Source organism: Camelus ferus, chromosome X, assembly GCF_009834535.1.
Source record: "Camelus ferus isolate YT-003-E chromosome X, BCGSAC_Cfer_1.0, whole genome shotgun sequence".
In the NCBI taxonomy this organism is placed as follows: Eukaryota; Metazoa; Chordata; class Mammalia; order Artiodactyla; family Camelidae; genus Camelus; species Camelus ferus.
This window is the reverse complement of record NC_045732.1, coordinates 98,050,720-98,063,158: the sequence shown is the minus strand read 5'-3', so window position 1 is coordinate 98,063,158 and position 12,439 is coordinate 98,050,720. Positions and strand designations below refer to the sequence as shown.

Genomic DNA, 12,439 nt, shown 5'->3' with positions numbered 1-12,439 from the left:
TCCATTTCTATGTATATAACCAAGGGAAATGAAAACATAAATCCTTGCAAAAACGTTCAAGATTGTTTCTAGCAGCATATTAATGAATTTAGAGATGTGAAAAATCCAAATGTCTGTCAACTGATAAATGGAAAAAGAAAATGTGCTATATCCAAACAATGGATGAACCTCAAAAACAATATGTGAATTGAATAAAACCAGGCACAGAAGGCCACCTATCTTATGCTTCCATTTGTAAGAAACATGCAAAAGTAGTAAATCCATAAAGGGAAAAAAATGTATTAGTGGTTGCTTAGGGCTTGGGGGAATGGTCTGAATATGGATTGTTGGCCAAGTGTATGTATGAAATTCTTTTTTGAAGTGATGAAAATATTCAAAATTGATATTTGTGATGTTTGGACATATCTGTGAATCTACAAAAAAAGTGCAGTATACACTTTAAATGAGTGAATTATATGGTATATGAAATTTATCTCAATAAAGTTGTTTAAGAATAATTGTATGGAGGGGGGAAAAGACAGATGTTTTGAGTAACTGCTGGGACTGATTTGCAGGCATCCCTATTGGGAGCCAGATCTATATCTGGTGCTTAGCTTCTCCCCTTCCAAAAAGGAAGGGTATTTTAGTCATCCCACAAACATCAGCTAAATGGGGTAGAGAAATCAGTTCTCTGTGCTAAGGCCATGGCGGTAGCTTCACTTGGTACTGAAGTTAGGTTTCTGCTTCCTGTTCGCAGACTTATCAGTGCTGCTTGTAAGTATAGTCTTCCTCTGCTTCCTGTCTTACCTAGCAGGAAGTGCTGGTGGCTCAGGACCCCACCCCTTAAATACCCTCTGATGCTCTCTGAGCATGATCATTACCTTGGCTAGATTATTACATAGGGGGCAGTCACCACTAAATTGCCTCAGCAGGCCCTGGGCTGCCTGAGAAGGGACAAGATTCATGGGTTCAGGACAGAGTGTTCTGGGGCACTGGGGACAGCCTGCTCGCTCCACCTGAGTGACAACCTGAGAACTTTGGAATCTGTGGCTGTTAAACTTCTAGAGGTGCCTGTCATCTCACAATGTAGCTAAGTGTTCTTTATTCTGTTGAAATTTGGAAGAACATGCTATAGACATATTTAGCCCATACGTATCAGACGTTCCAGCTGTAATTTTTGACAGTGGATTAGGACTCTCCAAAGGTGGCATGTCTGGAGAGATTGGACCCCGTCATGTGATCAGCTCTGTCATGGGGTATCCTAAATTCAACATGTCTTTGACAGCTGAAAATCAGAGAAAGTACTTTGTAGGGTAAGAAGCCTTTTGCAAGTATGGGGCTTTGCATTTGTGCTACCCCATTAAATATGGACTGGTAGTAGAATGGGATGACATGGAGGTTACCTGGAAGCAACTTTCTAAGTGGGAGATGGGAGTAAAACCCTGTCAGTTTCCTGTGCTTATGACTGAGCCTTCCTGGAACCCAAAAGAGATTCAAGAAAAGATGGCAGCAATGATGTTTGAGACCTTCAATGTCCCTGCCTTCTACCGGTCCAGCCATGAGGTTGCAACACTCTCCCCCTCTGCCTCTGTCTCAGGCCTAGTGGACAGTGGGCATGGAGTCACTTACAGTGTCCCTGTCTTTCAGGATTCCTCCCTGCCTCATGGTGTCAACAAGCTCTACATGGCAGGGACAAATATCACAGAACATCTCACCCGGCTCCTTGCTTGTGGGAATAAATCCTCTTGCCTACTCAACAAGGCCCTAGTGGATAACATAAAAGAGCAGGTGTGCTCTGTGGCTTTGGAGCCAGAGAAAGAGCTATGTAAGAGGCCAAAGGCACTCCTGCGAGTATACATACTATCAGATGGGAATGTCTTCCACACTGGGGACCAGCTGTACCAGGTACCTGAGACTCTTTTTGCACCTAACCAGCTGGGCATCCACAACCTGGGACTCTCAAAAATGGTCTCCAGCAGTATTTTGAAGTGTGACACTTACATCCAGGAAAACCTTTTTGCAGAAATTGTGCTATCTGGGGGCACCACTCACTTCCCCAGGCATGGGGAAAGACTTAGGGAAGAGCTAGAACAGCTGGCTTCCGGAGGGACTCCCATCAAGATCACAGCTTCTGACAGTTGTTTCTCTGAGTGGATCAGTGCATCTGTTGTAACTTCTCCAGACAGTTTTAAAAGATGTGCATTACCTCTGCAGATTTCAAGAAGTTGGGAGATCTGTGAGTAGATGATTTTAAGAAATGAAGAACACTGGCAACACCTCAAAATGTCAGATCACAGGGAAACCAGTGGGAGGTGATATCATTCCTTGGGTAAGATGTTCAATAAAAATGTTTGGCCATTTTGGGTTTCAGTTCATTCTTGGTGGCACTTTGCTTTGAATGTTGATATACAAGTATTTATTTGTGTCTGCTTTCCCCTCTTTTGTGTATATAGCTAAGATTGGAATTTCTGGGTCATATGTTAATTTTATGTTGAAATTTTTAAAGGTAAAATGCTTCTGAGCAGCTGCACTGTTTTACATTCCCAATCGTAAATTATGAGGGTTCCTTTTCCTTCATATCATTGCCTACGCTAGGTTTTTCCTGGTTTTGAATAATTGCCATTCTAAAGTGGGTTTACTGGTACCTCATGTTTTGATTTGCACTTCTCCAATGATTAGTGATACTCTGCATCTTTTAATGTATTTATGCCTTTTGTATATCTTTGGAGAAATGTCTATTCAAGTCCTTGGCTCATTGTTAAATTGGATTGTTTGTATTTTTGTTGTTGGCTTGTCAGGTATCTTTATACATTCTGGCTATCAAGCCATCATCATATATGTGGATTTTCTTTTCCCATTTTTTGGATCAGCTTTTCACTCTATTAGTAACATCCTTTGATGCACAAGAGATTTCAGTTTTAATGAAGTCCAATTTATCAATGTTTTATTTTACTGCATGTACTTTTTTTTAAATTGAGGTATAGTCAGTTTCCAGTGTTCTGTCAATTTCTGGTGTACAGCACAATTCTTCAGTCATATACGAATATACATATATTAATTTTCATACTCTTTTTCACTGTGAGCTACTACAAGATATTGAATATATGTACTTTTGATGTCACATTTAAGAAACCATTATCAAGTTAAAGGTCAGAAATATTTGCCCTTATGTTTTATTCCAATAATTTTACATATCAGCTCTTAAATTTAAGTTTTTGATCCATTTTAAGTTCATTTTTGTATGTGCTTTAAGATAAATACCTAACTTTATTCTTTTGCATGTGGCCATTTAATTTTCCTAAGACCATTTGAAGACACTGTTCTTTAGTGATTGTATATTCTTAGCACCCTAGAAGAAAATCAGTTGAATATGTATGCATGGGTTTATTTCTTAAATCTAATTCTGTTTCATGGAAATATAAGCCTGTCCTTAAGCCACTAACACATTGCTTGATTGCTGTAGCTTGGTGGTAAATTTTGGCATGGGTAACTGTGAGTCTTTCAATTTTGTTCTACTTTTTCAGGGTTGTCTTGGTTATTTGAAGTTGCTTTAAATTCCTTAATGAATTTTAGAATAGGTATTTCCATTTCTTTAGAAACACCACTAAGATTTTAATAGGAATTGTGTTGAATTTGTATATCACTTTGGGTAATATAGTTATCGTAATGATACTAAATACTTCAATTCATGCAGACAAGATATATTTTCATTTATTTATATATTTTTTACAGCAGCGTTTTGTAGTTTTCTATGTACAGCTCTGTGCCTCCTTGGTAAAATTTATTAAGTATTTTTTGTTGTTATTCTTTTTGATGTTACTATAAATTGACATGTTTTGTCAATTTCTTTTTCAGTCTCTTGGCTAATTTTAACCACATGTTTCAACTTTGTATATTATCTATTGACTATTATTAGAGGAGATGATTGATGAGAGTAGCACAGTGACACTTTTTCATTCATTCTTCTCAGTCCTGTCATGAGGGGATTGTGATTCTAGGATGATCCTTAGCTTAATTTTTTTATTTCTTGGCCTATTTACCAAAATTGTAGTCTTCTTCCAAGGGGAAACTCATCTCATAGAATTCTGACCTTCAGAACTTATATGGGGCTCATCATTGTTTCTCTATGGTATGACTTAGAATACAGGTGAATAGGAGAATACTGGTTATCTTCTCTGATTCAGATTGACATTGCTCAGCCCTCTTTGTCATCTGGGAAACTAATAAACACAAACAAACACATGTACATATGTACACACATTGTTCAGTTGATATGATTCCTCCCTTTACATCCACATTCTTTGCTCTTCTTCCATAAAGACTTGATCTGCAGAAATAATTCTGATTTCTTCTTTGGCATTGCCCATGTCTTTAGGTGTATTCATTTATTCAAATTTTTATTGTATATTCTGTTAGAACTCTGAATTTTAGTTTTGGAGAAAGCCATATCATTCTCCAAATACATAAATATGTTTGGATGTAAATATCTCTTATTTTGCTCCTTACTGCCCAGATGTTTGTAGTTTGTTCTGTCAGTTTGTGGCCATTTTGTTTTATTAAAAGTAGAATGTTATGTCCTACTCTTTTGGGGGATAGGAAGAAAGTGAAGTTAAAAATAGCTAAGTTTCATTATTTCTAGCTAGACGTCTAAAACAGAAACCTGCTTTTTAAGATAAAATCTATAATATATTGTATTTTCTTTTTTCAGATGAACTTGAGAATCAGTATGTCAATTGCCACAAAATATATTATAAAATTTATTAGGATTTTATTTAATTTATACATTTATTTATAAAGTTTTAAACTTTATAATACGAAGTCTTTCCACCCAGGAATGTTGCATGACATTCTGTTTACTCGGAGGAACTTCATAGATTGTTTCCCTTTTGGGTCATTCAAATTTAATCTGAAGTTTAGTCTCACATCTTTTACCATTTTTTAATCTTATGAATAGGATGCTTGTCCACAATATTTTCAAATTTGCCATTGCTAGGGAATCTATATACTTTTGTATGTAATTCTTGTATTTTACATTTTTCTAGACTACCTTATCAACTGAACTATTTTGTATTCATTCTGTTAGATTTTCTTAAGTAGATAATTACAAGTTCAAAAAGCTGTAGTTTTGTCTTATTTTTAGTATTTAACATTCATTTATTTTTCATTGCTTGGTAAAATTCTAAGTAGTATTTGAATACTGTAATAATATATAACACATATAATTATGTAATTTGTAGTCATAACAGTGTGATGTAGAATACTTGGTGGGCCAGGTGGTGAAGTAAGAAGACCCTGAGCTCAGCTCCTCCCACAGGCACACCAAAATTACACGTATTTATAGAGCAGCTATCTATGAGAATGACTTGAAGGTTATCATAAAATATTTTTCACAGATAAAGATATAAGGAAGGAACCACAAGAACACAGGAAGATTAGAGACGCAGTATACTCATTACCCACACCCCTGTGTCAGTGACATACAAACAGGATGGAGATCATAATTGTAGAGGTTCTCCCCAAGAAATGAGGTGTGTAAGCCCCTCATTGGGCTTCCCAGCCTTGGGTTCCTACACTGGGAATGTAAGTAGCTGCAATGTCAGGCTTTATGAGGCCAGAGGGACTTAACTTACAGAGACTCATGTCTTAAAGGGAATGCACAAAATCTCACACAGTCCAAGTCCCAGCTCAGAGGCAGTAATCTGAATGAAGCCTGGGTCAGACTCACTTGCTGAACTTGGAGAGCCTCATGGAGATGCAGAAGTCAAGTGGGAATCCCCTTTGATGCTGGTGGCAGCCATTTGGCAGAATTTATTCTACCACAGAGACACTGGTGCTGGTGAGTGCTGTTTTGGAGTCCTACATATAGCTTATTAGCATCAGAGACTTACCTGCCCAATAGTCCAGCAGTCCCAGGATCTGTTTGCCCTGAGGGGATTTGACCCTGCCTACCTACAGACTGGCATGAGCCTCAGGGCCCCTGGGGTCTGCAGCCAGCTTCCCTATCACATGCTTCCACCCACAAGTGGTCTGGCACCAGCTCCAGGAACCTCCTAGGCCCTTCAGCCAATGGCACTGGGACATTGACCCACCCAACAGCAGGCCAAAACCATCCCCAGGGTCCCCTGGGCCCTTCAGGTAGGCGCACTAGGACCTGGCCAGCCTACCAGTGGAGCAGTAGCCATCAAACAAGGCAGGGAGTGGCATCTAACTGGATCAGTGGCCAACCTTGCCTACAAGTCAACCTTGAGTAGACAGTCCTGCCACAACAAAAGAGCCCATGCAGCCCACCGAGGAGACACCCCCAGGGCACATAGTTCCAGTGACCACAGGGAAGTGTGTCACAGGGCCCCATAGAATGTCTCCTACATGAGCCATCTCTATAGTATTGGCTACTATAACCAACCTACCTAATACAGAAAAATAAACCCAAAGAATTAGGGAAAGTGAGGAGATAGAGAAACAGGTTCCAAATGAAGGAAAAAGAAAACCTCAGAAAAAGAACTAGAATGGAGCTAATAAACCTATGTACTAAAGAGTTCAAGGGTAGGGGTAGTAAAAACAAGGTTCTTAGAATGGGAGTTTAAGAGATAATGAAATTAAAGGAATCATGTGTATTTATAAGTTGTTACATATGAACCTCATGGTAACCACTAACCAAAAAACCTGTAACAAATACACACACACAAAAGAGAAAGGAATTCAAACATAACAGTGAAGATAGTCATCAATTCACAAGAGAAGAGAACAAAAGAAAAAGATGGAAACAAAAAAAGAACAACAAAAACAACCAGAAAACAATTAGCAAAATAACAATAAATACATAACTATCAATAATTACTTTAAATGTGAAATTTAAGATGTTAAATCATGTGAAGCATCTTTTCAACGATAATGCTGTGAGATTAGTAATCAACTGCAAGAAAAAAAAACTACAAAAACACACATTCGTGGAGGCTAAATAAATGCTGCTAACCATCAAATAGTTTACTAAAGAAATCAAAGGGAAAATTAAAAAAAAAACTTTGATAGTTTTGAGATATTATAAAATGTCTACATTTATAGAAAATACAAAAATTGAGATATATAATAACTTTTGCATGGTTATACTGGAATCTATGATGTTTTGGCAGAATACCACAGAGATAAATTACCATTTTTGCTATTTTTATCACATTATGTCAAGGGTGCATTCTATCAGCTTGACTTATAACAGATAATGCTAACCATAATCACTCAGCTGAGGAAATGTTTGTTAGTTTTATCCACTGCAAAGTTACAATATTTTGCTCCTTTTCTTACTGTACTATTTAAAAAGAAGTCATTATGCACAGCATGCATTTGAGGAGTGAGGACACATGCTCCACTCCATTGAAGGTGGAGTATCTATAGGAACTATTCGGAATCTTTCTGATTGGGAAATTTGTCTCTTCTCCCTAATTTTTAAATTTTTCAACCATTTGTTGGTGTCAGCATGTATTCAACAGTATTTGTTTTAAATATTGGAATATTTTCCCTAAAAGGTTTATTTACTGTGTTGTTCAAAATTTCTAGTGAGTTTTGCCTACTGGGAGCTCACACTTTCATTTTATTTGTTTTTCTTTGTAGATACTGTTTATCAAGCTGAGATAGTTCTTCTCTATTCCTAGATTCCTAGTTTGATAATCATTTTTTTCATGAAAGGATGTTAATTTTTCTCAAATTCTTTTTGTACCTCAAGTAATATGATCATATGATTTTCTTCTTTAACCTACTGATGTGGTAGTTTACTTTGATATTTAAATGTTGAACTGGCATTGCAAATGTTGAATAAATCCCAAATATTTTTGCAGTATAATTATTTTCATACATTTTGGATTTTATTTGCTAGTATTTTCTTAATGAGTTTTACATCTATGTTCATGAGAGATATTTAACTGTAGTTTTTTATCGTAATACATTTATCAGGTTTTAATATTGGTGCAATGCTGGACTAATAGATTGAGTTAGGAAATGTTTCTTCTGACTATTTTCTGAAAAAAAAATCTGGCTAATTAGTATCGTATCTTCCTTAAATATTTGGTGCAATTCAGTAGTACTAATTTAATAATTATTCATTTAATTCCTTTACTTGATATAGTCCACCCCAGATTATCCGTTTTTCATTTTGTTAGGTTTTGTAGTATTTGTCTTCCAAGGAATTGGTCCATTTTATCTGTTTTCTAATGTGTGGTCATAGAGTTGTTCATAGTATTCCTTTATTATCATTTTATGGTCCATAGTATGTGATAAACTCTATTTCATTTAACATAGTGATAATTTTTTCTTCTCTTTTTTTGGGGTTTTCCTGGTTGAAAATTTATCGATATTATTGATCATATCAAGGAACCAGATTTTAGCTTAACTGATTTACTCAATGGTTTTCCTGGTTTTAATTTCCATGATTTCTCGTGTAATTTTTAAATTTCACTTTTAATGATTACTTTTGAATTAGATAAAGGCCATATATAGCAAACCCTGGTCTAACATACTCAATGGTGAAAGATTGAAAAGATTGCCCTCTAAGGAAAGACAAAGATGTTTACTCACACTGTTTCTGTTCAGCATAACACTGAAGGTCCTACACATAACAGTTAAGAGAAAGAAAAGATCTCCAAATTGGAAAGGAAAGAAATAAAATTATTTCTGTTTTGATAGTATGCTCCTATATGTTGAAAAGCTTAAAGACTCCACCAAAAGAACTGTTAGAACCAAGAAATAAATTCACAAAATGTAAGAATAGAAAATCAACATACCAAAATCAACTGCAGCTCTATATTCTTATTGTAAACGATCTAATAAAGAAACTAAGGAAGCAAATAATTTGGTAAAGTCTTATATACTGACAACTAGGTAATATTGATGGAATAAATTAAAGAAGATACAAGCAAATGAAAACACATCTCATTTCCTATACCAGAAGATTTTACAACGTCAATATATCCATTCTACCTAACGCGATCAACATATTCGGTAAAATAGCTGTTAAAATCCCTTTGGTGTTTTTTTTCCGGAAACATGAAAGACAATACTACTATTCATATGGAACCACAAAGGAATCCAGAGCCAAAACAATCTTGAGTGAGAAAAACGAAGTTGGAGGCATCACACTTTATGTTTTCAAAATTTATTAAAAAGTAATAAAACAGTATGAAATTGGCATGAAGGCAGCTTTAAAGACTGATGGAACAGAATACAGAGGCCATAAATAATCCCACAGATGTATGTATGGTCAACTGATCTTTGACAAAGGTGTCAAGAATACACAATGTAGAAAGGATTGTCTCTTAAATAAATGGTGCTGCGAGAACTATATATCCACATGTAAAAGAATGAAACTGAATCCTTACCTTATCACACACACACACACACACACATACACGCGTGCAGAACCTCAAAATGAATTAAATAGTTAAAAGATCTGAAACTGTAAGATTCTTAGAAGAAACTGTAGGGGAAAGCTTTGTGACATTGGTCTTGGGCAATGATTGTTTAGATATGATGCTAAAAACACCTGAAGCAAAACCCAAAAATTATGTGAGAATATATCAAACTGAAATTTTCTGTGTAGCAAATGACATACCAACAGAATGAAAAGGAAACTTCAGAAATGGCAGACAATATTTTCAAACTATTTTTCTGATAATGGGCTAATCTCTAAAATATATAAGGGACACTCACAACACAATAGGAAAAAACCAAAAAACCTGATTTAAAAATGAGCATAGGACTTGAATAAACATGTCTCCAAAGAAGACATAAAACTGAAAAAAAATTTTTTTAATTAAAAAAAGAAGACATACAAATGGTCAACAGGTATATGAATAAATGTTCAATGTAACCAATCATTAGGTTAATGCAACTCAGAAGCATAAGGAGAGATTACCTCAAACCAATTAGGATGTCTATTATCAAAAAGAAAACAAAAAATAACAACTGTTTATGAAAATGTGAGAACATTGAAACCTTTTTATACTTTTGATGGTAATAGCAAATGATACAGCTATGATGGAAAGCAGTATGGAGTTTCCTCAAAAAATTAAAACTATAGCTACCGTATGATACATTTTCCCACTTTTGGATATTTACCCAAAATAATTTAAATTAGAATCTTGAAGAAATATTTGTAATCCCATGTTTATCACAGCATTAGTCACAATTTTCAAGATGGGGAAACTACTTCAATATCTATCAGCAGATGAATGGATAAAGAAAATATTACATATCAATACAATAAGTAATATCCAGCCTCGAAATAAAAGAAATCTCACCCTATGTTACAGCATCGATAAGCCTGGAGGACATTATTCTAAGTGAAATATACCAGCGGTAGAAAAACCAATACTGCATGATTCTGCCAACATGAGGTATCTAAAATAGTCGCACACATAGGAGCAGAAAGTAGAATGATCATTGCCAAGGCTGGTGGAAGGGGTAAATTGAAATTTATTATTGAACGGGTCTCAAGTTTCAAGATTTTCACTGGCTGAAAGTCTTTTGTGCTCTGCCTCCCCCCTCTCCCCTACTCCTTCCCAAATCCCTGACAACCAGTGATTTTTTTTTATTCTTTTTATTGTCTGCCTAGTTTTGCCTTTTCCAAAATGTCATGTAATTATAATCATACAGTATGTAGCCTTTACAAATAGGCTTATTTCATTTAGTAATATGCACTTAAGTTTTCTCCATGTCTTTTCATGACTTGATAGCTCATTTATTCTTAGCATTGGGAATGTAACACAATGTATTTATCCAGTCACCTAGTGAAAGACATTTTGGTTGCTTCCACATTTGGGCAGTTATAAATTAAGCTGCTATAAACATTCGTGTGCCGGTTTTTGTGTGAACATAAGTTTTCATCTCTCTGATAAATATCAAGGAGCATGATTGCTGGATTTTATGATAGCAATGTATTTAGTTTTGTAAGAAGCTACCAAATTGTCAAATTTTCTGTACTGTTTGCATTTCTACCAGCAGTGAATGAGAGTTCCTTTTCCTTCACATTCTCTCCTCCATTTTGTGTTGTTAGTGTTCCAGATTTTGGCCATTCTAATAAGTGTCTAGTGGTATCTCATAGTTGATTAAATTTGTATTTCCCTGATGATATATGATTTGGATCATCTTTTTATATGCAGTGTGACATTTGTATGTCTTCTTTGGTGAAATGTCTGTTAAGGTCTTTGTTTTTAATTAGATTGTCTTCTTACTGTTGAATTTTCAGAGTTCTTTGTATATCTTCGATAACTGTCTTTTATTAGCTATGTGTTCTGCAAATACTTTCTCCAAGTCTGTGGCTTGCCTTTTCGTCTCTTCATATTAAAAATTCAAGGTGGCAGCTCTAGAAATTAGATTCTCTTGAAGGTTTTGTTGTTGTTGTCATCACTTTTTGTTTTTGTTGGTTGTGTTGTTGTTATTACTGGGTGTTTAGTGATTTTTATTAGAAAATTTTTTTAAATGTACATTCTTTTCATGTGTGGCCACTGATATTTCTACTAAGTTAACTTAGCAGACAAGAATCTTGGAAAAATATTCCTTTAGTTGGTTTAAACTAATAACTCTCCAAATACTTGCTAAAGGCCTTTTTGTAAGTGTTGGGGACCAGCTTCAACACTCAGTCAGGCAGTTTGCTTTGGTCTGCATTTCCTTCTTTGTGCACAGCCCCAAAGTTAGACAAAGATTGGAGCTTAAGGCCCTTTTCAATCTGTCTTAAGCATACATACAGCCTTATGTATGTGCATGACATTTTAGATCCCCAGGAATATGCCGTGACTTGTCAAAGCCCACTAAAGATATTTGATCCTCAGATTGTCCTTTTAACTTTTTTATTTAGGCACTGTTTGCCACAACTCTTATCCACCATATCAGGAAGTTGGAATGTTCAGCAATTGCCTCCAATTCTTTTTTTTCAAAAATGCCTCCAGGGGAAATGCTATTCATACCAGGAAAACTATGAGTCATGTGAAGTAAAGACAATTTTGTGAGTTGAATCTTCCCGGAAACCACTGGACAAATCTAATAATCACAATGTGTGGAGATGGGGCTTTAAAGGCCCTCCAGACTAATTCTGTCTTCTCCAAGTGCTGCCAGGCTTCTAGTTTTCAGTGTGATTATGGCCTCCTGGTTTTCAAAGCAAGTGTGGCTCTGTGGAGGGGAGAATAGAAACAACACAAGTTAAAATGCCCAAAAGTGTGTGATTCTTACTGAGACTCTGCCATTTTCTTAAATAATGCCCCTGGCAATTTCTACCTAATATTCACTTGGGGAATTTCCATGAAGCTGAACATTTTGATGAGACTATTAGGAAAGTATATGGGTCACAGACAATGCCCTTTGTCTACCTGGATAAATGTTAGACTTGATGAAAGCAAATAAATAAATTTTATGATATACAGCCTTTTGGAAAAGCCTAGAAAATTACTTTATCTGGAATTAAAATTTGCAAAAGTGA

General features: G+C 35.7%; 1 pseudogene; it reads left to right on the top strand.

The window, feature by feature from the left end:
* Positions 1 to 683: 683 nt before the first annotated feature.
* On the top strand, positions 684 to 2,219 carry LOC102511534 (annotated as a pseudogene).
* The last annotated feature ends 10,220 nt before the right edge of the window (positions 2,220 to 12,439 follow it).